This window comes from Protomyctophum parallelum, assembly GCF_964188405.1.
Source record: "Protomyctophum parallelum genome assembly, chromosome: 1".
Lineage (NCBI taxonomy): Eukaryota > Metazoa > Chordata > Actinopteri > Myctophiformes > Myctophidae > Protomyctophum > Protomyctophum parallelum.
Window position 1 is genome coordinate 81,168,289 of NC_139697.1, and position 26,428 is coordinate 81,194,716.

At 40.9% G+C, this 26,428-nt stretch overlaps 1 protein-coding gene across 2 annotated transcripts in view; it reads right to left on the reverse strand.

Annotated features, from left to right (window-relative positions):
* Positions 1-26,428, reverse strand: part of tmem132e (transmembrane protein 132E) — a 426,995-nt gene that overhangs the window by 335,735 nt on the left and 64,832 nt on the right. The gene's annotated exons all lie outside the window — the stretch shown is intronic.

Sequence of the window (26,428 nt, forward strand, 5' to 3'; positions counted from 1 at the left end):
CGGAACCGTTAAAATCCTAACGAATCCCAACCCTAGGTATAATTCAGCTCTACTTTTGGAATCCTGTTTAGCAAACGGAGCTAATGGAATAAACCTTGTTTTGACCAGAAATGCCAAGGAATAGGAGATATAGGCGATTGGAAGAAACAGATAGAATGGGTGTTTATGGTGACGACGATCCAAGATGGCGCGACCCAGTGTTATAACAACAACAGCTAGCAACCAGATGCTAACGTGAGTAGCATTATGACTCAATCAATCAAAAGCATTATAAAACACCACTTGCCGTACATCAACGCTATTGGCGTGGAGTGTAGCATTTATTAATTGGCGTATATATATATACGCGAATGGCGCGACAACTGTTAATAAGAATAATAGAAAATATATTGCAAGCTTTTTGCCTATAATGAGTAAAGCCATGTCCAATGGCTTTACAGACGCCAGGGTTAAAGCAAAATGTCTCAGCATAACAGAGAGGGTGACAAACATTATTGTCACAGAGTACAGTAACTGCAAAGACATTACAAGAAAAATCCTAGCATCTTGAACATAATACAGGGATTACTTTTAAGTAGCATTTTGAAAATGAGTGTATTCCAAGTTCAGTGTGGAAAATACGCTTTTGAAACCGCCTCCATCGCGGTTTGATTCTTCTCTTATGTTATTATATAAGAAAGAGGATAAAGGGAGAGAGGCTGGTTTATATGCACTACAAATACAAAAAGGGAGAGCTCACGGACGGAGGGCCGCACTCATGATCCTGGTGTGCCTACAGAGTGAGAGGATTGAGTATGGAGACATGGTACATATTCCTCAGATCTTTACTCCACAACAAAGGATTTAGGACTATATTATCAAGAGCATTGTTCCTCAGTATTATAATGGACCTCTCCAGTGTGTTGGGGTACTCTTGGGAACCTAAGACGATATTCACATAATAAACTCTAAGCAACACGTTTGGGAGAGAATATTCATAATGCTCCACATAATAGCTAATTTAAGTCCTTTGAGACGGTTGCTGTGATTAAGGAGGGGCATCGAATCGGAAGGTCGCCGGTTCGATACTCGCTTCCTCCAGACTTTGTGTCGTCTGGTTAAGTATCCCGAGCAAGACACTTAACCTATAACTGCTCCCCGATGTGCGCTCACTCTGAGCAGGCCGCTGATGCTGGGTCAATGTGGAGTCCCTCTGGCAGCACTGCAGATTCACTTATTTATTTAACTCCCTTTAAGGACTGTCCACATAAACTTGGATTTGACTTGAAGATTGACACTGTACTAAACATACTGTATAAAAGGCAGTTGAAAAGACAGAGTCAAATAAAGCCTACTCTCTCTGGGCAAATCAAAGTGGGCACAGAGGATCCCCTTGCTTCTGGGGGTCCATGGCACAACATATTTTCAAATGGGGGTCCGCAGCCAAATAGATCATGTTGGGGTCAATGGTGGACCTTGACATGAAATAGTTTGAGAAGCACTGGTGTAGCACATTGTTACAGTATGCTTACAGGTTGCCATTGCCACTAACCCACAAGATATAACTGGTTATTAACCCATTCTGACCTGAGATCAGATTCATACGAGCTTTCCACTGGACACACACTGGTCTGATGAACCCATTCTGACCTGAGATCAGATTCTAAAAATGCCAGTCGTTCTTCGATTTTTCAAAAATAGCAGACCTACAAGCTCATAGCGCGCCACTCGGTGGCGCGCTATGAGCTTGTAGATCTGCTATTTTTCAATAGCTAAAGCATGACATGATGCTGACACCAAAATGGGTTCCCGTTCAGAATGGGTTAAAGGACTGTATTACCATGGCAATATTGGATGATGGCAGCATGTGAGGGTTTCATAACGCCATTAATTCTGCAGGTCCAGGCTTATGTAAACATATCAACGGGAAGCAGAACCTTCGGAAACCTAGCGTGCATGCTCAGCAAAAAGTAAATCTAAAACATATGAATATTGCTGTCTCAGTTATTTGAACACTTTGGAGGCAGCACCGATGACAGCATCTTCTACCATTATCAATAAAAAAAACCCTATATGGGATTTCATTATGGAGAAACAAAATGGTGATCTAAGACAGTGTTTCTCAACCTATGTACCGCGGCACTTTACTGTGCCTTTGAAATCTCCAGGTGTGCCTCGAGATTTTGACCAAAAGTAACACTAGCCCTCCCCCGAAAGCGATAGATAGGCGTCCTATTGTTGCGTCGTTGTTGTTGTTGTCACACGTCTAAATAGACATGCGAAAACAACATGACGACGGAACAATAGACTCTTCACTCTTAACGACCATCGGCCATAGAAATGTTAATCGCCTGGCAACTTTACTGTATAAATGGGGCACAGCACAGACATTTCGCTCCCTCCAGAAAGACACCACCAGAACCCGACAGCAGCACACACAGCGCCGCCGAGTCACCTCCACCTGACGACGGCAAAGCAACAACAGCAACAGCGGCTACTAACGCAACGCCTACAAAGAAAGCCCCTGCCAGACTGTACCGCGATGATTACATGAAGTTTGGATTCACGTTTACTGGGGATAAAACGTAGGCTACCCGATTCCGCTGTGTATAGTTTGTGGATTCAAGCTTGCAAACAGCGCATGGTTCCGAGTAAACTGAAGCGCCACCTTCATACCAATCATGATGAACTCGCTACGAAGGACAAACACTTTTTCGTGAGCTTGAAAGAAAAAAAGGAGAAAGACACAACGAAGCAGGCAAGTCTCTTGATACTTGAAAGAATATCCAGCCATCACAGCCAGCGCAATGGCAGTGCTGCTCCCCTTTTCCACAACCTACCTGTGAGCTTAGCTTTTCAAGCCTGACTTGAAAATGAAGTTGTTTTTACAACTCCTTTTTTTATTTAGAAGTATTACTTTGCATTGACAAATTGAACATGTGTGTGCTACATTTTGTATGAGTTTTCAAAAATAAATTGGTGAAACTGAGGCACTGTCTCTGTCCTTTTCTTTCTCTTTAAAGTAATTTGACGAGTGCTGTCATGTGTGTTTTTAAAAGTATATTGGGTTCATATATATATATATATATATATATATATATATATATCATATATTATATATACAGTATATTATACACACACCATATATCTAGGTGTGCCCCGAGATTTTTAGGCTATGAAAAGTGTGCCCCGGGACAAAAAAGGTTGAGAGACACTGATCTAAGACACAGTACATCTAAGACACTTCCAGACCTCTTTAGATTCTGAGGTGCACAATAACAACCTGTGTTAATCTGAGCAGAATTACAGAACCACTCTGGCATGACAATTTTAAAATGTAATTGCTATCTCATATTCATATATATATATATATATAAATACACCAAATCTCTGTACGTCTGTCTGTGTGTAATCCACGTAACTCGAGAACCGTTAGCCCCACCGACTTCAAATTCGACACACACATTCCACTGCAGGGAGTGCAGTGCCCGGTGTTGAGTAGCAAAACCCACGGTTTTCCAGAACCGCTCCAAAAAGGCCTCTGCCCGGGCTGATGTGATATGTGAGAGTCTCTTGAATGATGCATTTCCAATGTCCAACCCTTTCTCTTTTCTCGCTTTTTTGTTTTGTTTTGGGGTTTTTTTGTACGGCATTACCACCCACATTCAAGTCAAGTGAATGTTCATTTGTTGTCCTATTTTTAGCTGAAGATCAATTAGGCCATATTGCTCTTTTATGCTGCTATAACTAGCGTGGATTTATTTTCAGTTCATCTTGCTTCAACATTTATACTTCTTGCTCTCGCTCCTCTTCTACCTAGCAAGGTCCTCGACAAGTCATTAACACATCAAAGTGCTGTGAATGTCACCATAAATCGACGATCCACTCAAGTTGGATTCTACTTTTGGCGGGGCGACATCTGAAATGGCTCCAGTCTAGAGGGTAGTTAGTGTATGCTTCATACGCACAAAGTGACCTCCTTTTCATTATTATGGGCACATTGGTCTCTCCATTGTGCATGCAAAGTGACCTATTATTTTACATTATCATGCAATCATTGTACTGTGCATAAACTGAAGGACTTCCATGGAGGAGATATTGGTGGAAAATCTGGAAATGTAGATTTGAAGTGGGTATAACCTCCTCATATGGAGGGCTGGTGAAAGTAATATAGTAGGTGCTCCACTGTCAGTGCAGGGAGCTGGGAGTCTAAAGCACTGAGCAGTTACGCCTAGATACATCTAGCAATCTGTAAAATGACTTCTGGGCTTTGTCTCATCTGCACATCGGGGCCCTGCCACTACCACGGGAGCTTAAACTTATGATTCAGTCAATCTCTCTGACCTGGTTCTTTCAGCTCGCCTTCCGGGAGGCAGTGATGCTCCCTGGGATGTGTGCCAGGCAAAGATAGAGGGACAGCTGGCATACATTTCTCAGGGTGTCGAAATCAGAATGTCAAGCAAGGCGACGTGCTACTGTCTCACAGCAAAGGTTACGATCAGTGTCAAACATGCCTTGTGGCGAATGCGATGTGATCTCTCTGGAGTATACAGTATCATTCAAAGACCGGCGAACAAGAGGAGCCCATCGACCCCCAAAAATCAGTCCAAGCTGACATAACCACTTAAGCCCTACAGTATATACTTGTGTAGATTTTCAATTCTAATGACAAGCCCAAAATAGGGACTAGCGATGATGATACATGGCAGCCATTGTCTCTTTGCAGCTTTGGTTATAATAGAATATAGTGCACATAAAACAAGACGATTTTTCCATTGGCTTCATCTTAAAAGTCTTTAAAATGTTACCATTCGCACCTGACTAATTTAATCAATGTTTACCTCATTGTGCACAATGTTTAGTGTGTTGGATTACACGTAAGCCAAGTTTAAAGTCTTGGCTTAGTTTTGGTTTACATACCATACAGAAATGAACAGAATCAAACTCAAAGTCAGTCAATAAGATAAACATGCAAGATCATGTCCTTTAAATGTCCTGAACTTCTAATATAATTCTGCAAAACTACCTCACAAGAGGGAGCAATCCCCCTCATTTAATGGACGACTACTGTATCCAGACCATAGCTACTCAGTAGATTTTTTGAGTGGTGCAACCACTCCCTTACGGAGCTATGTGTGTGGCTGGCTGGGTCTGAGCACTATGTGTGTGGCTTGCTGGCTGGGTCTGAGCACTATGTGTGTGGCTGGCTGGCTGACTGGCTGGGTCTGAGCACTATGTGTGTGGCTTGCTGGCTGGCTGGGTCTGAGCTTATAGATAGATAGATAGATATTATAGCAGTGACTGACTGAAACATCAAGCATGCGTCCGCAACTGGTTGTGGCCCCCATCAAGTGACCTTTTGACCAATGCGGCCCTCGCCCCAAGTTGAGTTCGACACCCCTGATCTACTGCAATGCATGCTAAAGGCATTACTGCTCACAACTGGCTGGTTGGAGTACAGCAATAATGTAGCCTACATTACATATATTCCAGCACCAAGAGCAGTGGATATGTCATAAATTTGAAACCAAAATGTAAAAAAAGAAAGAAAAAAGACTGATGACTGGTGAGAATTTGGTGAATCAAAACACAGATAGCCTACAGGTATGCAGTGGACATTTTTGTTTTTAAAAACAAACTTATGAGGAAAAACAATATGGGGGTCAGGTTTACGCGCAAAGCTCCAACAATCCATTGCTGGTCTTTAATGAACGCCATTTGTTTTGAGAATAATAAAATTGACTCACCTATTCAGTTGTAAGAGCGAGCAGGACAGCAGGAACACACATAGAAAAGGAAAGAGGAAAATAAGATTAAATGTCTTCACAGCTAAAAGAACACTTTGGTTTTCTTTTGGTTTAACCACTGAAACCCCGTGATCCGTAATCTGGGTGACACTTTCACAGAAAATAGCCATTCTACAAGCTTACAATGTTCCGTGGCGTGTTAAAGGCTCGTAGATCAGCTATTTTCAGTGAAGATATTTAATGTTTGAACGTAAACAGAAATGATGCCAGTATAGAACTCCGCTCAACACTGCATGGGGTTTAAGTGGCCAACTTAAAGACATTTGAATTGCTGTAAATTGTACTAATCACACAGGCTACAGTACATTACCACAAGGTTTGAGCATTGTATGTGTAATAACATATGACATTGTTGTACAGATTGAATCATCAATCAATTACAGCACTACATTGAATACAGTAGGTTTGTTCCAATTAGATCAATACAAGGATCTTTTTATTTATGCCTCGTTAACTTGGTTGCATTCCAATTTTCTCCACCTTTTGTTACCGATGGCAAACCCCCCCCCCCTTTTTTTTTAATCTGTAAATTGTTTCTGGGGAGGCAGTTGTGTATGACAGACTGCCTCCCCATAAGACTCATGTGCCTCACCAAGACTCCTTTAAAAGGGGAAAGTTAATCACTAGTGTGTGGAGGTGCTATAGTACATCTTCCTGTCAGACCAAGGTGGCTCTGGTATAGACCATTCACTGAAACATGGCTGAAGAAAGAAAGTCAATTCCTCCACTAATCAAGTGCAAAATAGAACTATGTGTAATAAATGTGGCTGGTAACTCCATGTGCGTATAGGTCAATTTGGTTCCATTTGTACACACTTAAGAGTTATAGGGGACCCGTACAGGTCCATTTGGTTCCATTTGTACACACTCAAGAGTTATAGGGGACCCGTACAGGTCCATTTGGTTCCATTTGTACACACTCAAGAGTTATAGGGGACCCGTACAGGTCCATTTGGTTCAATTTGTACACACTCAAGGGTTATAGGGGACCCGTACAGGTCCATTGGGTTCAATTTGTACACACTCAAGGGTTATAGGGGACCCGTACAGGTCCATTGGGTTCAATTTGTACACACTCAAGTCTTTGAAATTACAAAGTGGGTCGGGACCCATTTGTGGTCAAATTTGTATTGGTCACAAATGAAATAGATTTCAAAAGATTTTTTTTAAATAAAGAAATTATAAAAAAAAGAAAAGCAACAAATCTAAGAAATCCATGAATAAAAATATATAAATAATGAATAGGCATATACGTTTTTCTTAATTTCCTGAAAAAAGAATATTTTTCATTTCCTGAAAAATTCACATTTTGTTGGGTGTTGGGTGATTTCTTCCCGAAAGCAGAGATATAATGTTTGGTGTCCTTGACATGAGAACGACTGAGATAGAAACAGGTTTTTAGAAAACTGTCATGATTTAGAAGAATCTGGTCTCAGTCCTGAATGGGTTAAAAAAAGAAAAAGTCAGACTGTCATATGATATTTTCAATTTGTATGTAGACAGCGTGTTAACTGGATGAAAAGGTCAGAGGCTCTGGATCTGGTGGTAGATGACTGGTGATGATGGAGTGGGTCGGTGAAAAGTTCACATACTGTACTGTACACCTGCTGTGGAGATCCCTATGCCCTTGTTTGCCAAAGGTCAAAGTAACCAACAACGATTTGAAAAGGCCGTACTAGTGATGCGCGGGCCGGCCCGTTGCCCGCAGGTCTCGCGGGTTGACCCGCAGGGCGGGCGGACGGGTCAAGGTTTTCAGTGCAATTATCGCACGGCGGGCGGGGCGGGCCTCCCAAAAAAGGAGGAAAAAAATCATTCCAGTCCTCTCCTGTGAGTCCTGTGTCTATACTGTACTGTCTACTCCTCCTGCTGAAACCTTCAGCTTGTTCTGTTGTTCATCATGTGTTGCTTGCCTTTTGGACCATTGTAGAAAAGTGCCCTCTCCGTTCTGAGGCTCTGAATCATCAGCGCAAATCTTTCCTAATGAAGCGTGGTGCTGTGCAGGCGTGCACAGTGCGCACACACAGAATTATAGCAGATGTAGCTCAGAACGCGTCACAGGTTTAGTTTGTTTTTAGTTCAACGTTTGTTTTAAAAACGCCATTGACAATGAAGGGGAAATTTACGTCATCTTGTCCCTAACAAACATTAAATACCATTAACAATAAAGAGAATTTAATGTTTGTTTTGACACAGTTTGTTTTACATCACCATTAACCTAATCATAGCAAGTTAGACTTAGTTAGACTTTAATATACAAGTAAGACGCGCAAACGCGGGAAGCGAACGCAGCTCGTGTGTGTGTGGTGTGTGTGTGTGTGTGTGTGTGTGTGTGCTACAGCTGCGCCCTGTGTGTGTGTGTGTGTGTGTGCTACAGCTGCACCCTCTGGTGGCGGGTGGGTGGTGTAACAGCGGGACACACAGACATTCAGCCCTTGCTGTCATAGTAAGTGGCTCACTGCGTTCGCAATTAGCACCGCTCACTTCATACAGGTGTGATTTTTCATACAGTAGTCGAGTGTCATTTCACAATTTTCGACCACACAAACTGTCTGACTGAAAATAAAGATGCCTTTTCGATTTGCAGCCCCTGCCCTTCAAATTCCCTCTGCACGTCCCTGCCCCCTCCCTCCATCCAAAGCAATTGAATGGACTGGACTTGCTGGGTGTTGAAAAGCCGGTCGTTAGGCTACTTTTTGTTTTCGCGGGCCGCCAATATTATATTGATTAATATATTGTTTTGCGGGCGGGGTGGTGCAGGCTGGCTCCTGTGGCGGGGCGGGACGGGCGGGTTATGAAAAAAAGCCGGCATCACTACCGGCATCACTACCGTACACAGTACAAATCCTCAGTGTTAATTTAACTCAGAGATAAAGTAACACTGAGGATATCTGTGTACCTGACTTGAGGTATACAATTCCCATGCCGTTGACAGAACTTGCAAGCATAAAAGCTGTTGATAAAAGAAGACAGCATGTCACTTTAAGTGTGTCTATTCAGAATCTGTTAAAATATCATATATAAATTACGAATTAAGATACCAAAAGCTACATTTATGAACCAAATTGGCCAAAACAAGTTCCAAGTTTTATGACACTAGCAGCAACATGTGGCCTGCTTAAATCAAAAATCTGCAAATATATCTGCTATATCTGGTGCAGAATGAAGGCTTAGAATGAAGGCCTCTGGCCAAATTTGACTTCAAAAATAAAAGAAGGCTTTAAATAAGCTTTGAAATCACAATCTGCAATGGTGGATGAAAGGCAGGCGACCACATCGGGGGGGGGGAATGGAAGAGGCTTAAGAAGTCCAAAGACATGTTGTGTTGATGCCATTAACCACAGCCTCCTGGCATCAGGCCTCCCTTCAGAGAGGATGATGTGATTCTCCTTGAATCTTTCAGGTGTGTGAGCTCTAAATATTCACAGCACTACATGAGGTGTGACTCTGAACTGCTCTAGAGTTGTCTCTTCTTCAAAAAAGAGAGGATTCACGCTACTGTTCCACATGCCTTTCATCTTCAATATAAATAAACCTAAAAGGTACTACTCTACAAGCTACTACAGGGGAAATGTCATGCTTCTGAGGCAGGATGTTTCTTCAGAGGGCTGCGCTCTGAGAGCACCGGGTGCAGGCACTAGCTGAAGAGACTGTTGTCCTATAGCTGATGATGAGAACGCTGTGGAGAAATGCGATGGCTGTGGCTTGTTTGCTGAAACGAACGCACACACCCAGTGTCACTACATCTCATCTTAAATGCATTTAGGTCATACTGTTGCAAAACCATCACATTTGGCTCATTACACTGTCTTACAAAAGTATTCATGCTGTAACAAAGTGATATTATTTATTTACACATTACTCATCGTCACAGCCTAAGAAAACATTCTTGATGTTTTCCATCAAGACCACAATGTTTCTATTTGCCGTGTTGGCATTCTGGCTGACCAATCCTTGTTTGTAAACGACAAAATCATTCTCATCTGAAAATTACTTTTTGTAAAGCTCTGCACATTCTATTATACAAGAGGTTTACCGTTGTACAGCCGTTTTGGTCAATGCTTAAATATCCATATATTCTGCAGTGTACTTGCACTGTACAGTTATGTCAAAAATAGATTTTTACATAGATTTTTTACATAGATTTTGGGAGCAGGAAAGCAACTTCCAGAGACATTAAGGGAGGAAGGGACTTACTCCAAAGAGTTATTAACATGGGCACAAGCCTCACAGGGGCCTGCTAATTATATGACTAGCCATAGCCAAAGTTATGGTGAAACAAAGTTGAATTAAGTTTAGAAATAATTATCATGGTAATTTGACAAAGTGTTTAACGAAGGAACTTATTGAAAAGTTGGGATATCACTGGCTCTCAGGAGAGAAAGCTGCACATGAGTTTCAAAGACTCAGTGGTTGCCATTAGTTTGGTGCAACGCTTGCCAGCATGGACTAACATTCAGGCATATAACGGAGCTGGGCAGTTTTCTTTTAGCAAGATCAGAATGGGGTCGTACAAGCCCAGAAAGATCTATTGAGGTTGAGGATGCCTAAATGAATGCTTATTTTAATTCAGGGACAGCCTCATAAAATGTTAAAGGGACACTTCACCCTTTTTGCCAAAATATATATATATTAATGACGTTTAGAAGATCTAGAACACTTTCCTGGGGGTCTTTATGTGTGTAAAATGTGACCGGGTACAGTGATTTGATATACAAGGGGGACATGGTCATTTTTCAGTTCTTTACATATTATGAAACTGCACACTGTAACCTTTCATATGATCTATTGCTCATTGAAATTGGGGGAATTGTTGAACTGGAAACCCCAAAGTACAGAATTTGCCATTTTAAGATTTCATAGTATTTAGCATCTCTGAGCCCAGGAATGGGTGTGACAATAGATACTTGTCTCCACCCCTAGATACTTGCATAAACACTCCCCCATCCACTAACCACTCCACACTGTCAACTGCACAGAATGACTTGAGTGGACACTTAGTAAAAGAAGACATCTAGAACTCTTAGAATAAAAATAAATAGAGATGAGAAAGTATCAATATTGCAATATAGAAATATAGGACGGACGTTGTTTAGTGTATGTTTTGTAATGATACCATCTAAAAAGTAACTAGTAGGCTAATTGAGTTTTCAAATAAATACATGTGGAGTAAAACTACTTGCAGCTAACACTGCAAGTAGGCTATAATTTATTCCATGAAGTTACTTGTAGTTTTAGACCCATGCTTTTAATTGCTAAATAAAAAAATGCTGTATGTTTACATTACATTATTAATATGTACAAAGGTACCTTTTTACCCCTAAATGCATGGCTTGAATCAGCCGTGCACTGATGTGAAAGAGTCAAAACCTTACCAACAGAAAGTCAGGGGAAAAAATACCTTAGACGTGTGTTATGATGATCCTTCCACTTTTAAGAAGATCACACCAGGATTTGTACTACACTATGTCTTCACATTCAATATTTGAGCTGTTCTTCTAACAATGTCATGGATTGATCAAATTATATAAAAGACGGATTTCACCGCGACGCGCGATCATGCGCGATGTTATTCATTCATGTATTGATCATCAGGCAGCAGCATCCAACGGTAATAAAGTTACGAAGATTAAAACACAGTGCTAAACATGCACATGTGTGCACTGAAATAAAGGACAGAAGAATGGATTTACAACTAAGACAATCTAGTCAGAACGCGTGTGGTGTGGAGACCTCAAACAAACATAAAACTGGCAGCAACTTTTTTTTCTTCAGTGGACGACGGGTAAATCAGTTAATTTATACTTTTATTACAATATCCAACAGTATCATATCAAGTTAACAATAATGCTGATGTTGTAGGCTATTTACTAATGTCACAGAAACACACTGCACGGCTACTGTAACTGGAGAACAAAGATGGCTATGACTATGTAAATACGTGCAGGAATGTTCACACCCCCAAAATACGGCAAATAATCTGTAATTATAGAGACATTTTTGCAATGTAAATACAACGACTTAATTACACTAAAACGTGTGTTAATGTGGCTAAAACGAAAACCACCAAAAAAAATGTATTTTGGTCTATTGTGAGATTTCATTAGTGCCGACTTGTGGTTGAAAATACTGGCACTGGTCACAAATGTGGTTTTAGATATTTTAGATTTTAGCAGTGACCCCAGTGTCTATGATGTCATGGACACTGGGCTCACTTCCTTCCTGGACTACAATTCCCATAATGCTTTGGTGCACTGCTCCTCCTTGTGGATAGGGTGAGGGCTGTCTTACTGAGACAACATGTAGTCCAGGAAGTAAGTGAGTGAGTCCAGGACATCATAGACACTGGGCTCACTGCTAAAATCTAAAAGATCTAAAACCACATATTACACACATAAAGACCCCCAGGAAAGTGTTCTAAATCTTCTAAACGTCATTAACATATATATATTTTTTTGCAAAAAGAGTGAAGAGTCCCTTTTACCACTTTAACGCCACAGTACAGTGAAGGGGGCCCCCACGGTTCTGTACTTGGCCCTCTCCTTTTTTCCCTCTCCACCAATTCTCATTAAGATGAGAAGCCTCATGTTAACTTGGCCTCTACAAGTTAACCCTGTTGTCCTTTGAAGGGGAACGTACTGCCTCGTCACATTATGATGAAATAATATTGACCTTCATTTACAGCTGAGGTACTGTAGTGCTCCAGTAGCTGTCCATGGTGACTTTCTATGTTTTATGGGAGAGGAGCTATCCATGGTACTGAACACAATGTTTGTTCCTGCTGCCTGCAGGCGTTTTGAACTCGAACAGTAAACAGCTACATAACAGGTGTACATTACATAATGTATCATGATCTTTTAGACCGAGTCAGACCGTGTCCTCTGTGATGTTAAAATGGCTGTACAGAGAATGACTGGCATTGGCATTAAGTTGAAGTGGATCTTATTCACATTTTAGCTTCTGGTCACTATCCATGTTATTTGTGTACTGCTGTAGTGTGTTCAGATTTGCTCCTTGTGTGAAGGATTAATGGGGTTTAGAACACACAATTATATTTGGTTGTTGGCTTTTTGAGGGGCGCTAGCACCTCCAACATCTGACTTTCGGAAATTACGTCATATGGCAGCCAAGTCTATGGACTTCTATGTCCAGCTTTCCGGGTTTGTATAAACAAACACTGAAGATAAAAGTGAAGACAGAAAAAGTGTGGACGCAAATTGTGATTGGCCAGAATGAGATGATGTATAATGATAGGAGTGCACCTCAGTTCACACGGGTGTGATTTTCTAATGTTTGTTATGTATGAGGAGGATTGTTTAAGTAATTTTTTTAAAGTACTTTTTCTACTTTTCCACAGACTTAATACACAAAAGCATAATATTACTGGATATATTTTTGTTTTACTGCTGCACAACATTTAAGCATACGTGTGATCACAGCTGACCTTGAAATGTAGTAACTCTAGAGTCACAAATGGAGAATGATTTATCTACTCTCTAATTATCCTCGGCACCATAGTGAGAAGGAAGACGTTGGGTGTCAAGCAGTAGCCACCATTTGTTATTCTGATTGTGGTGATGTGCTTAGACTTGATGTAGGGAACCGGAATCAATTAGCAAATGGATTGTTGACTTGAGTTCTGACTTATTACATGCAAAAGGCTTCAATTTACATTTCAATCATTTTACTTCACCGTGTTGTGCCATTTCCCCCAACCTGGTAATCTATGAATAACTGAAGAGATATACAAATAACAGACAGCTCAAATGAAGGAACACGGTTTCAAACAGTGTTATTTCAAGAGTATCTTAAAACAACGCTGCTCAGGGTCTCCAAGGTAAAAGTTGTTTTGGTTGACTGACAGATTTTACAATCTTCAAAGTGTTCTAAAAGCTTTCTGCAGTATGCTCAGCTGCAGTACATAATGTAGAGGTATTTCTGCAAGGATACAATAATATGTCGAAATAGTAATGTAATGATAACAATATGGAGTAACTAAGTACATTTACTCAAGTGCAAAACTTGTACAGCAACTACAATTATTTGAAAACTTTCACTACTAGTTACTTTGTGGATTTTGATTATCATAAACGCTTAAAATACTTTATACATTTCGTCCATTTGAAAATAACTAAAAGCTCTTGTGAGCTTGTAGATCTGCTATTTTACATTTATACTTTTACTCATGTGCATTTTGAATTCCGACTTTTACTTGTAACAGTACCGTATTTTTACAATGTTGTATTGATGTATTGATGCAGTGTTATTTACCACTGGTAAATAACACTGCAATGATAACAATATGAAGCTACATGTACTAATCAATATAGTAATAAAAATGACACCACAGATTTTTGTGGCAAAGTGCCATTGATGGATGGATCATTTCGAGTTTTCTGCTACTGAGCTCAAGCCCTTACCCAGATTAACTATTGGCAAGTGAGTAGGTAGTGGTGCTGTGCTTTGCTCTAGGAGGTCCTTGGATATATCAACAGTACAGATAGCCGCAGCACCCATCAAACCTTTCGACATTTTCATAATGGGACTGTCACACTGACCCCTAAAGGCTTGCTGAATGTGTCCATTCATTTATAGATGATTTCATGCTGAGAAAATAACAGCAAACGTTCCAGACCATTATGAACTTCAGTTCCATTTGCTGGATGCAAATTAGACTAATCCTAGACATTCATTCATTTATTTATCTGTATATGCCTCAGGATAGCAGTGAGTGAGAGCCCCTTGTTTCCGATGCCACAGCCTTGGAACAAAACAAGATCAAAAACAACATTTGTTATAACCAATTGCCATCAGCTTAGCTAGTTATCTAGTTATAATCTGGAGTAATTAATAATGTGATCTTCCAGATCAGGTGAAATAAGATACTGGGACAAGCCGTCTAGTGGCATAGGCAATATGGCAAAGACAATATAACTGCTCTCTGTTATTGAGGGAAGAATGCTCCACTCATGTCAAATTTGTCGCCTCCTCTGAAGAGGGTAATCATTCAATGTAAGTGGAGTGTGTGCTTTATCAGGGTGCAGAGGGACAAATGCAAGCAGCTTATAAATGATGCAATTAGGTGGAGGTTTTGTATGAGATTATCAGGATAAATAATATGTACAGGACAGGGGTATAACTAGCTACTGTACAGAGGGGTCTGATTACTTTGAAACTAAATATATGATATCATATCATCACTTAGTTTGTTCGCCTGAGTGAAAAGATGAATGTTGAACTTTGCTGTTGTGACTGTGGCTATTGTTGTTTAAATCATCCCATTGGTAGTGATGGTGACTAATAGTTTCCATTCAGATGACAACTGGGAGAAATTCAGAGTCGCTGGCCTACAGCGACATTGTTGCCCTAGACGTCTTCATCCTGTGAACAATAGGGCGATGGTATATGGATATGGTATATAGTGTGGCATACCATCAGCTGCTATTTTATGCATTTAGTTGCAAGAACAACTCTGGGCCCTCAAGAGACAGTGGGGGCTGTAGCATGCCACTTGGACACAGGCCAGGGTTTGGTCAGCCTTGGTCGGGTGGCCTAGAGGAGGGTTCTGTTGCAAGACCCAGAAACATCCAATGATTCAAGATTACAACACTGTGTCCAAGTTTGTGCATCAGTAGATTACTGCAAGGTGTTGCATGTGGCAAGGGGTTGAAAGGTGTTGCATTGGTGTGGACTGGCCTGGCCTGGCCTTAAGACTAGAGAGACCATCTCCACTGCATACAGTGCATACAGTATGTGCTAGTTATATTAACATACTCTACCATACAGGTTGGTTAAAACAACATTTAATTGATTTAAATAAATTAAGTAAATGCTCTCTTTCTGCTCGTAGTGGGTGTCGCATGATAGACGGCCACTCCACTTTTAACCAGGCCTAGCCCATTATAAAGAAAACATGTCACTGTGTGTGACTAGATAAAACAGTCTGAAATCCCACTAGCAGCCGCTTTGTCCGAGGCAGACAAGGCCACGAGGTCACCCACATCAACTGTTCGTCCTGCAGGGAGCATGAAGATATAATTATCGTGGCTGTCGGATTGGAAACCTGGTATGTCCAAAATGGTACTTTTCAGGAAACGTTAAAAAACAACCCGTTTTCCAATGGATCCAGTGTAGTTATTTGACCAGTTTAACTTTCACTAATACAATTAGTCGATCTACAAGCTCAAAAGCTAATGGATTAGCTATTGTTGCTACTTCTGTGAGACACAGTACTTTATGACAAAGTAAATGGTGCTTTTATCCAAGGCGCGTTACAATGACTGCTGTGCATTACATTCAGCCATTCAGCGTCTTGCTTAAGGACACATTGACAGTAACTCTGGGGTTCCCAAGCGGCAGCTCTACCGCCTGAACCAATCTAGTGCCCATAACCGTTAACTCCTCTTTTCATGCAGTGTATGGACATACAAGATGTCTGCGCGACAGCAGTGATATGATAGATTTTGTTAGAGACCAAAGTGGTGGAGAGATGGATAGACTGACCGCCTGGTGGCTAACATAACATCCTTTGACCTCAACGGGTCGAAAAACAACTTAATCTGTGTTACGGTCTGCTCTTAAGCCCCTTCGGGCCATGTGGCCAAAGTAAACCATCACGGAAACAAGCGTAAAGACAAACCAACAAGCAAAGAATATGCACATAAATGTCCAAAGCTGATGAACAAAGTCAAAAACAAAGAGAGCTAGAGCATTGGCAACCTTTTCTGGATCAGGGGGGCCCACATGAAAACCATGCATTTTCAGAGCATTTTTTATTTAATGATCAATGATTGTGTTCCGGCTTGGATCAATGGAACTAACATAGTATACTTTAAGGTTCCCATTTATTGGTCGACACACACACACACACACACACACACACACACACACACACACACACACACACACACACACACACACACACACACACACACACACACACACACACACACACACGTGTTATATTATCAAATGTTATAATCATGGTGTTTTGCCAATTTGGGGGCAGTCCCAATCAGGCAGATTCATCACCCTGCCACTGATGAACACAGAGCTCATAATCAACTCTGCTATTATAAACCGCTTGCAATTTACAGGCTGACAAGGCGTTATCAGTTCACAATCTGAGACCAGTCCAGTTTTAATGAGGGGTACACTGTTTGTTTATTTACTTACTCATGCATTCAGTCATTCATTCTTTGTGCCATATCTCAAGGATGTGTGCGTCTCTGGAGTCCTCTGGAAAACAAAACAAAAAAACCCCTCTACAGTAAGGTGATAAACAAGGATCTTCTGGGAGGCTGCTTTGGAACAGAGAACGGGCCTAAATCCGGCCCATGCTATATGGGAGTTTATATGGGCTGCTGCCTGGCACAGGTGAAGGAAGGTTGCTGCAGACTGGCCCATTAAGACTGGATCTGTGTCACTTTAGCATTTAACCACATTAACCATTATTTTACTTTAGCTATTGAGAAATAGCAGATATACAAGCTCATAGCGCGACACCGAGTGCCACGGTACGAGCTTGTAGATCGTGAAAATGTGTGCAAATCTTTAAATATATATTCTTTCCCAGTGAACGTTTTTAAGTCAAATATTTGCTTCTGGTCCTGTCCAAAATTGATGTTCTTCCTGCTCGCTCTATATCCAGAGGGACACAAGATAAAGCGCAATGAACAAATATTTATAGATACAGTATATGTCTTTTACAAGCTAAGAGAGTGATAGCATTGACCTGGAAGAGGCCAGACAAACCAAGTATTACACAGTGGTTCAAGGAATTGTCTTTACTAGTCCTTACCCGTTGTGAGATATTCCCCCCCCCCCTTGTGGCCGTGAAGGGTACTGCGCCCGGGTGCGTTTGTAATTGACTAATAAATAAATTAATAATCATTAATGTGTCGAATCGAAAAAAGGGCTTCGTTACGCCCTCCACATGCATATGGTCAATGCCTGTGTGGAGTGGGAGTGATTGGTGCAGGCAGTAAGGAGTTACGGCACTGTTTCTGACAGACACACACACACACGGACACACACACGGACACACACTCAGACATTGTTAGAATTATAGTATGATGATGATGATGATGATGATATAGTATGATGATGATTATAGTATGATGTTTACCTTTGGAAAAGATTACATACATTCTTAAGGACAAACAAGAAATGTTTCAGGAGGTGTGGGGGCGTTTTATAAGATATATTAAGAACAATAATTTGTCACATTTAATGGATGAAGCTGAAGAGGAGTAGTGCTGTTGTTTTTCTTTTTTTGGTTATTGTTGTTTTGCTTTCTTTATACAAGTAATTATCTTGTAATGTTCATTGTTGTTTTTTGTATACTTGTATTGTCATTTGTGTGGGGAAAAAGGAAAATCAATAAATACATTGTTGAATAAAAAAAAAGGGTGGTCCCTAGAACAAAATATTTTCAGATTGGGGGGGGTCTGTATCAAATACAGATCATTCTGGCCGGTTCTGAACATAAAAAAAGTTTGAGAACCACTGAAAATTTTCAGAAAACTGTCAGGATTTAGAAGACATTTTTGTAGAATCTGGTCTCAGGTCTTAATGGACTAGACTAGAGGTAGGATCTGCTCCACGGGACAGAGATGACGTCCTGCTGCTGTTACGCTTGGTTCAGTTGGTTGTTCAACGAACTCCCTTCATTAAACTCCGTACACCCCTCGCCCTCTCGCCCCCACCACTCCCTTTACCCGTCGTTCTCTCCGTCTCTGTCCCTTTCACCCTCTATGCTCCACAGAGTAATGGGGAGGGCCGTCTGAATAGTAATAACCTGGCACGGCGTCAATCTGTCTTCTCCTTCATTAAGGTGGCTACGGCATTATTGCTCCGCTGTAATGACTTCACACATCTCCATTCCAAAGGCTGGGTTTTCGCGGGGCCTTTGGAGCCGTCATAAAAGGGAGAGCACACGAGATGTGCCAGGGACGAGTGAATTATTAATTCCCGTGATCCCTAGAGGAGGTTTACGCGCGTGCACATGAGTGTGTGTGCGTGTATGTTGGCGTCTCCTTTTTAGATCTTGAGAGAAGAGGCAGAGCTAACTATATTTCGACCCTCTCAAATATGAAATGCGCCCATGCCACCAGGGGGCCCCCGTGGGCAGTTCAACCCCACCCCCGTCCTCCTCCAAGTCTGAAGGTGCACAAACTAAGTATTAACTTATTATGGTGGAAATACTTACTGTGTGTGTGTGTGTGTGTGTGTGTGTGTGTGTGTGTGTGTGTGTGTGTGTGTGCTCGTGTGTGTGTGCTCATGTGCATTTGGCGGCAGCAGGGGGTCCCATAATGAGTCTCAATAAAAACAGATGCAGTATTTCAGCATCTCTATAATTGGACAGCACCAATATGGGTGGTGTAGGACCTGCAGAAACTGAGACAACAAATTGACAATGTTTTGGGATGTTTATACAGCTATGGTGGAAAAGAATGTAACAAAAAAACTAAAGGTCAGTGATTAGTGAAATATCTTGGCGCACACAGTATTTGTGGCCTTTGGAGTTTTACATTATGCATTGATTTATTCACGTATTCTACTGCTTGTATTTATTTATTTGATATTATGATTCATCATCATCATTATTGTAATCATCGTCATCATCATCGCAATGTTTTGCACATTTGCGAGCTGTGCTGATCCCAGTCCCACTGCTTATAATGATCTGTCAAAACTGTCAAATTGACTTACTTTACTTTACTTACACCCATGAAAGCAAAGCAAAAAGTCGGCCACGCTCATTGACAAAAAGCTGGTGAGTCTATTTAATTTGTTTATCACTGATACTAAGCACAATACACAAATATGAGTTTAACTTTCTAACTGCTTAGATGCAGTCATCAGAACAAGATGTGCAGGATGCACAACGGAAGTGCACAACAAAGACATATTTTTGTGGCTGCTTGAAACGGGTCTAAAAATCCTTAAATCTGCCCCTAATCTTGCATATTATTGCAAACGGGCAAAATAAAAGGAAATGCTGCAGTAATAGTAATATGGTTTAGAAATATGGCAACTGGTCTCATTTGCAACTTGGGTGGTAATGCAAATTAAACTCCACCTTGGGCACACAGCCTGTAGATAAGACAGAAGCTAATAATTTTATGGTACTTCTAAATAATTAAACGTTTCTTTTTTCAATATGAGTGACGTGAGAAGTCTATGCTCTTCCTCAGACTCTCAGAAGAAGACCATGGACTCAAAACATCACTCAAATACAAAAACTTACTAAGGAAGCAACAACGGTGTGCAACTCAACTTTATATTCTTTGATCGCCTTCAAGAGGTCAGTCGGATCATGTGTGCCATTACTTTTAAATTGTTTAAACTGTAAAAATCCCTCTGAATGCCCTTCCATTAATTTGAGTGTGAAATTACCGCATAGATAGTATGGTTTGGTAAAAGCAGTTCATATTATGGTGGCCAAACCAGCTGAACAAAAGTTAAACTTTTTTTTGTATACTATTCTTGTATTCTGACCCTGCATCATACTTATGATACTGTCAAGGAAATGTGGGATACCTGAGTTGTATATTTAAGGACATCATAAACCAAGCCATGCTGTTAAGCTATAAGTAGAGATGCTCCGATCAGGTTTTTTGGGGCCGACCACCGATCACCGATCACTGGAAACAGTATAGGCCGATACCGATATTGCCGATACCGATCACAGCGTCGTGAAATCCATATTTCTTTCCATTGTGTAGCATATATACTTACTGTATTTTCTACTGTACTCTTCTTAGATGAGAAAGTTTTTTTGCAAGCTGAGGCAACGTGCAATATTTCACTCTAGACTCTCTTAGAGACAACTTGGAGGTTACAGAGTAAACTGTAGAGACTCAAAATGCAGTGGTTCCCAAAGTGGGGTCCGTGGACCCCCAGGGGTCCTTGAGGGAGTTCCAGGGGGTCCCCAGCTAAAAGGATAGTTTGTAACCAAATGGACCCGTTTGGGTTAACACTTAACATTGATTTTACAATATAAATTGGGGTCTCAGAGATAGAAGTGGCATTAAATGGGGGTTCGTAGTCAAACTGGGGGTCCTTGAAATTAAACTGGTGGAGAAATTTGAGAATCACTGCTACAATCTTCTTATGGGGGTCCCTGGCATATCTTTTCAAATGGGGGTCCGTGGGCTGATCAGTGTCAATTTGGGGGTCCTTGACGTGAAAAGGTTTGGGAACCACTGTCTTAGAGACAACTTGGAGAGTAAACTGTAGCTTTCTTCTTTCATCAAATACAAAAATATAATAATAACATACCGTACATGTTCAGTGCACGGACACAGACAAGTGAACATTTCACTGTACAGACTAAAATAAAAAGCAGGCTGCTAGTGTTAGCACTTGTATACTGTATAGGCTCGCTGATCGTTAGCTTAGTGCTTAGATTAGCGTGTAATCTAAGCACTGATTGAACTTCATCTCCGCCTTTAATCTAATTAATTTTTTTATTGACAACGTGAACGAACCCCGACACCAGCGCTGCAAAAATAGACAGATCTACAAGCTCTCAACGCGTAGCGAACTGCGCTGCAGAAACAGGCAGGACGCGATGCCTTGGAGAGCCTGTGTGGATCAGCAGCAGCCGGCACTCCCAGCCTCCAACAGCGCGGGGAGGCAAGACTTCTCTGGGAGGAGGAGACTTGGCCACTGGGCAGGCTACATGTTGCTGTGGTAGCCACAGCAACATGTAGCCTGCCCAGTGGTTGTGATGTTAGCTTCAAGCTAACAAGCCAAGCGGCTTGCATCTGCTTGTCCGTTCCAACTTCACTTCATCTCCACCTGTAACTTATGAGTGCAGTACTTTCATCCGACGGAGCATTGGTCCGAACGACAACCTACCTCCTCCCTCACCCTAACCCTAAACTCCCCCGGGGCAGACACCTAAACCTAACCGCAACCCTCTCCCGACCCGCAGCGCACCTCGGAGCATTGCTCCGTCGGATGATAGTATGCCTCCCGTAACTTATTTCTTATTTTTTCCCTGGCTGCGCAGCTGCGCTACAAACAGACGGATCTACAAGCTCTCAACAGCGACCGGAGCTGCAAAAACAGGCGCCCCCTTAAAGGAGACTTGCCACTTTCCCACTGTCTGTTTTGATCGGGCATTTTGATCGGCAATTTTGATTTATTTTGAGAATCCGATCCGATCCGATACAGGCATGATCGGCCGATCATGATCGGTGGCCGATCGATCGGCGCATCTCTAGCTATAAGGAGCTGTTTTCTGTACCACTGACATTTGACCAGCTGTGACTTGGCATGTGTTAGGACCCACCCCTGGGGGGGGGGGGTAATAATGTACTTAAGCTGAAGTCTGACTGAGATGTGTTGAGTCAGTGTGTGGTGTTCCATTGTAACGCTACACGGCTACTCCGTATTCGAATACACTCTATTCCAATACTCTGAAACTCTGAATTGTGTCTGTCTCAATTATTGTGTTCAACTATGCGTGACAAAGTAGGGTATTCATTTACAAACAAGAAATTAAATATAATTTACCGGTGGGTGCTTGTCTTAGCGACGCAAAGGCTTTTCTTTTGTCCGAAGTTCTCTGAACCGGGCGTATAGGGCATAGTCTCCCATTGGCTTAGAGACCAGCCAATCATGAAAATCTCGCCACTACATCGCCACTAGCACTAGCCTTCTGGGTGTTTGTTGACAGCTGGCTTGTCAAGCCACCTGGAAAAAGCATGAAAAAGATGAACTAATCTGCCCGACAATGACAATATTATCTACTCACTCGTTCAGACATTTCATTGTATACTGCCCATGCATTCCGACACCACATGCTGCCGGTAATCCGTAAACTACCACCCTATGCCCCGTTCAGTACCGTTATTATCCGTTATTGATCATCGTATCGTTGTTGCTGCAGGTTCTGTTCCGCCTGGTCCCCTGGGAGGGGATTATATTATTTATGTCTGTGCACGCCACTGCCATTTGTCCATTAGTATCATCGGTATCACCTGTGAAGGAAGTAGGGAAGCGGCCCGGAAGAGTAATTCTGTGTGCATATAGGCCTAGCCCATTGCACCGTTTCAGGTACCAGCATTCAACGAGGAAGAACGCACTCATTCGTTGCCATTTTCTACGTGTACTCTGTACTGCATGTCAAGTTCAACAGCCTATTGTCTTCCTGGTCTTAACTGCTCGAACTTGGCTTCTTCGCGGAGCTTCCTACTTTGACATTTATTGTTTTATTATTCAACCAATAAAAAATAGATTGCACTGAGGTTACAGCATTTTCCTTCCCGTTTTACATTATGTCTCTCTTTTATTATTCAAACACTGACTTAGAATAGCGATTAAAGCACATTTTCTACTTTTATCCCCATTACGGCTACTTTCCACATCTCAATTTATCTAAGTTTAAAGACATTTATTTGAATATTTCCTACACTCTTTAAAAGTGACAGTAAAAGATAAATTTAACTTTATACACTCATCAACCATCCCAGCAAATGTCGATTACATTTTCGAACCCATTATCAGTGACCGAGTGTCAAGGACGGCCACTTTCAAACACATAAATATCTGTAATAACTAGACCTAAACAAACAGAACAGACCGGCAGCAGAACTAGGGGTGAATCAAGTTGGGTGCAATGTGAGTGAATATTTCTCTGCAGGGCCACACAGACACCCTGCAGTCAATACAGTCATTAATCATAAGCTTTGGCAATCCAATCAATTACCCACGGAAAGTGGTGAAACAAAATCCATGAACTCTCGAGTCAATGAAGTCAATGAACTCTGACCTTTTCATCAATCTCAATCCACCCATGGTGATCGGACAGTTGTACTAGTACAGTATATTGATATAGAGGGGCTCCCAACCAGCAAGGTGAGATGCTATATCAAATATTAATAGCAAGATATAGCATGAGGTGCTCAATGTGCACCACAAGAAAAGGACAGATTAATCACTTAAACCCCATATGGTGGTGGAAAGTACAGTACTTAAGTACAGTGTACAAGTAGAATTTTTAGGTGTTTGTACTTGAGTAGTTCCAATTACCAATACTTTTACTTCTACACCACTATCCAAATATTGTACTGTACCATTACATGTATTTGAAAACTAGTCCGCCTACCTTGTAGATTTGGACTATTATTACAAAACATACATTAACCATATATAGCCCTATATAGATTTCGGTCAATTACTAGTGTATTTTATGATTTTGTTCTGCATTAAATACTTTCGCAGAAAATATCCTCTCGTGTAAAACTGCTATTTTCTGCAACGTTTTTTTCCCCTGAATACGGATGATGGGGTTTAACACATTTTGGGCGGGAACCCCTTTTGGTGTTTTCAGCATTATGTTATACTTTAGCTATTGAAAAATGGCAGATCTACAAGCTCAAGCTTGTAGGTCTGCTATTTTTGAAAAATCGTGAAAATGTAGTGCAAATCTTTGAATATATATTCTTTCAGAGCAAACGTTTTTAACTCAAATACATACATTTTTGGGGTCCTTGACATGAAAATATATGAGAACCACTGACATAGAAACATGTGTTTTTAAAGAAAAAAAAATCAGGATTTAGAAGGCATTTGTAGAATCGTCCTCAGGTCAAAATGGGTTAAGCTTTAAAAAAAAAAATCACACTTGTGTGAAGTGAGGGGTGCTCTTATCATCATACGTCATCATACATCATCTCATTCTGGCCAATCACAATTTGCGTCCTCCCTTTTGTCTTCAATGTTTGTGTTTACACACTTGTCTTCAATGTTTGTGTTTACACAGACCCTCAAAGCTGGACAAAGGAGGGGCAAGCACCCCTCAAACATAACAGCTACATTTAAGACTGGATGTCTAAATGTTCCACTAGCTGGGTCTCACACCAAATCCGATGAACTATAGTGTCACTATTCTGTGGTAACATTCAGAAAAAAATTCCAATCTACAAGTTCACAATGTGTCGCAACACATTGTCAGCTTATAGATCGCCTATTTTCTGCAAAGATAATGTAGTGTAGAGCAGTGTCTCTCAACCTTTTTTGTCCCGGGGCACACTTTTCATAGCCTAAAAATCTCGGGGCACACCTAGATATATGGTGTGTGTATATACTGTATATATAATATATGATATATATATATATATATATATATATATATATATGAACCCAATATACTTTTAAAAACACACATGACAGCACTCGTCAAATTACTTTAAAGAGAAAGAAAAGGACAGAGACAGTGCCTCAGTTTCACCAATTTATTTTTGAAAACTCATACAAAATGTAGCACACACATGATCAATTTGTCAATGCAAAGTAATACTTCTAAATAAAAAAAGGAGTTGTAAAAACAAGAACAAAAATCTTTTGCCACAATACAATGGTCTTAAACTTGAGCAGGCTAGTGTTACTTTTGATCAAAATCTCGAGGCACACCTGGAGATTTCAAAGGCACAGTAAAGTGCCGCGGTACATAGGTTGAGAAACACTGGTGTAGAGTGAAAACTGTAGTGGGCCTAGAATAGACACATTTGTTGTGGACTGGTATTAACGAAGTATATCGGGTTTAAGTGGTTAATTGGAACAAAGTGATTTGAACTGACTGACATTGGAATCTTTGGGGGAGGGTGGGGATGGAATGTCAGCAAATCAATCAAACAAAAGAAAATCTTTAAAGTGAATAAATTATCATAACGAAAGCGAAAAATTTCTGCAAAAAAGCTGCAAAAAGGCTTCAAAGCTGACAGTCTCGAGAGACGGCGCCATGATGTAACAACACTGGCACTATTCTGTGTCAGTTATTGCCGTCAGACCAGTCAGTCAGAGAGCTGTCACTTCTGCATGTCCTTGAATCAACTTAGGAAAAGACTGCGACTGTAGTTTGCCAAATCATGTTGAAGAGACAACTGAACCACCTAACCCCTATATCTGATCTACAAGTTCTTAAAACCTTCTTTTCTAAAGCTTTTTGCTCATGAAAGAGGTTAAAATATAGCTCTACACTATATGCTAGTGCTCATTGGTATAGAATGTTTGTTCTGTAACAGGGGTCTCCCCGTCTCTCAAGATGTTTAGTAAACAGAAAATGCATTTTCAGGCCGGGATACCAATTGTATCCAATCAGAAGAAAGAACTCACACAGGCTACAGTATAAACAAGTGCATTTGGAAGTGATGACACAAAGGAAGGAGCAGACAAAATTGGAACTGGAATAAATGGGTACTCTCTCCTGATTGGCAGAAAAAATATATTTTTATAGGCTATATTTAAGAGCTGGGGTTGCAAAGGAGACTAAAATACTTTATAGCAATGATTGCTATCAGAATATAGTGTTTTAACCAAAAACTATCACTTACCCTACCTTTAATTAAGCCACATTGAAATATATGGTTCCATTCTTCAAGCACTGTTCTGCTGTTCATTCACCCCACAACAATCTAAACGATCCTAAAGGGATCCTAAAGAACAAAGCTATAATAAAGTAATAAACTCTCCAAATTGGTTTAATTAAACTTTAGATCTTTTGCCAATCTGACTAATAGCACTCACTAAATGCTCAGTCTCCTGCATTATAAATGCCACAGTGATTGTATAACTTACTCATATTAATCATGGGCTTTTGCAGTTCGGCCAGCAATAATAATGTAATCTGT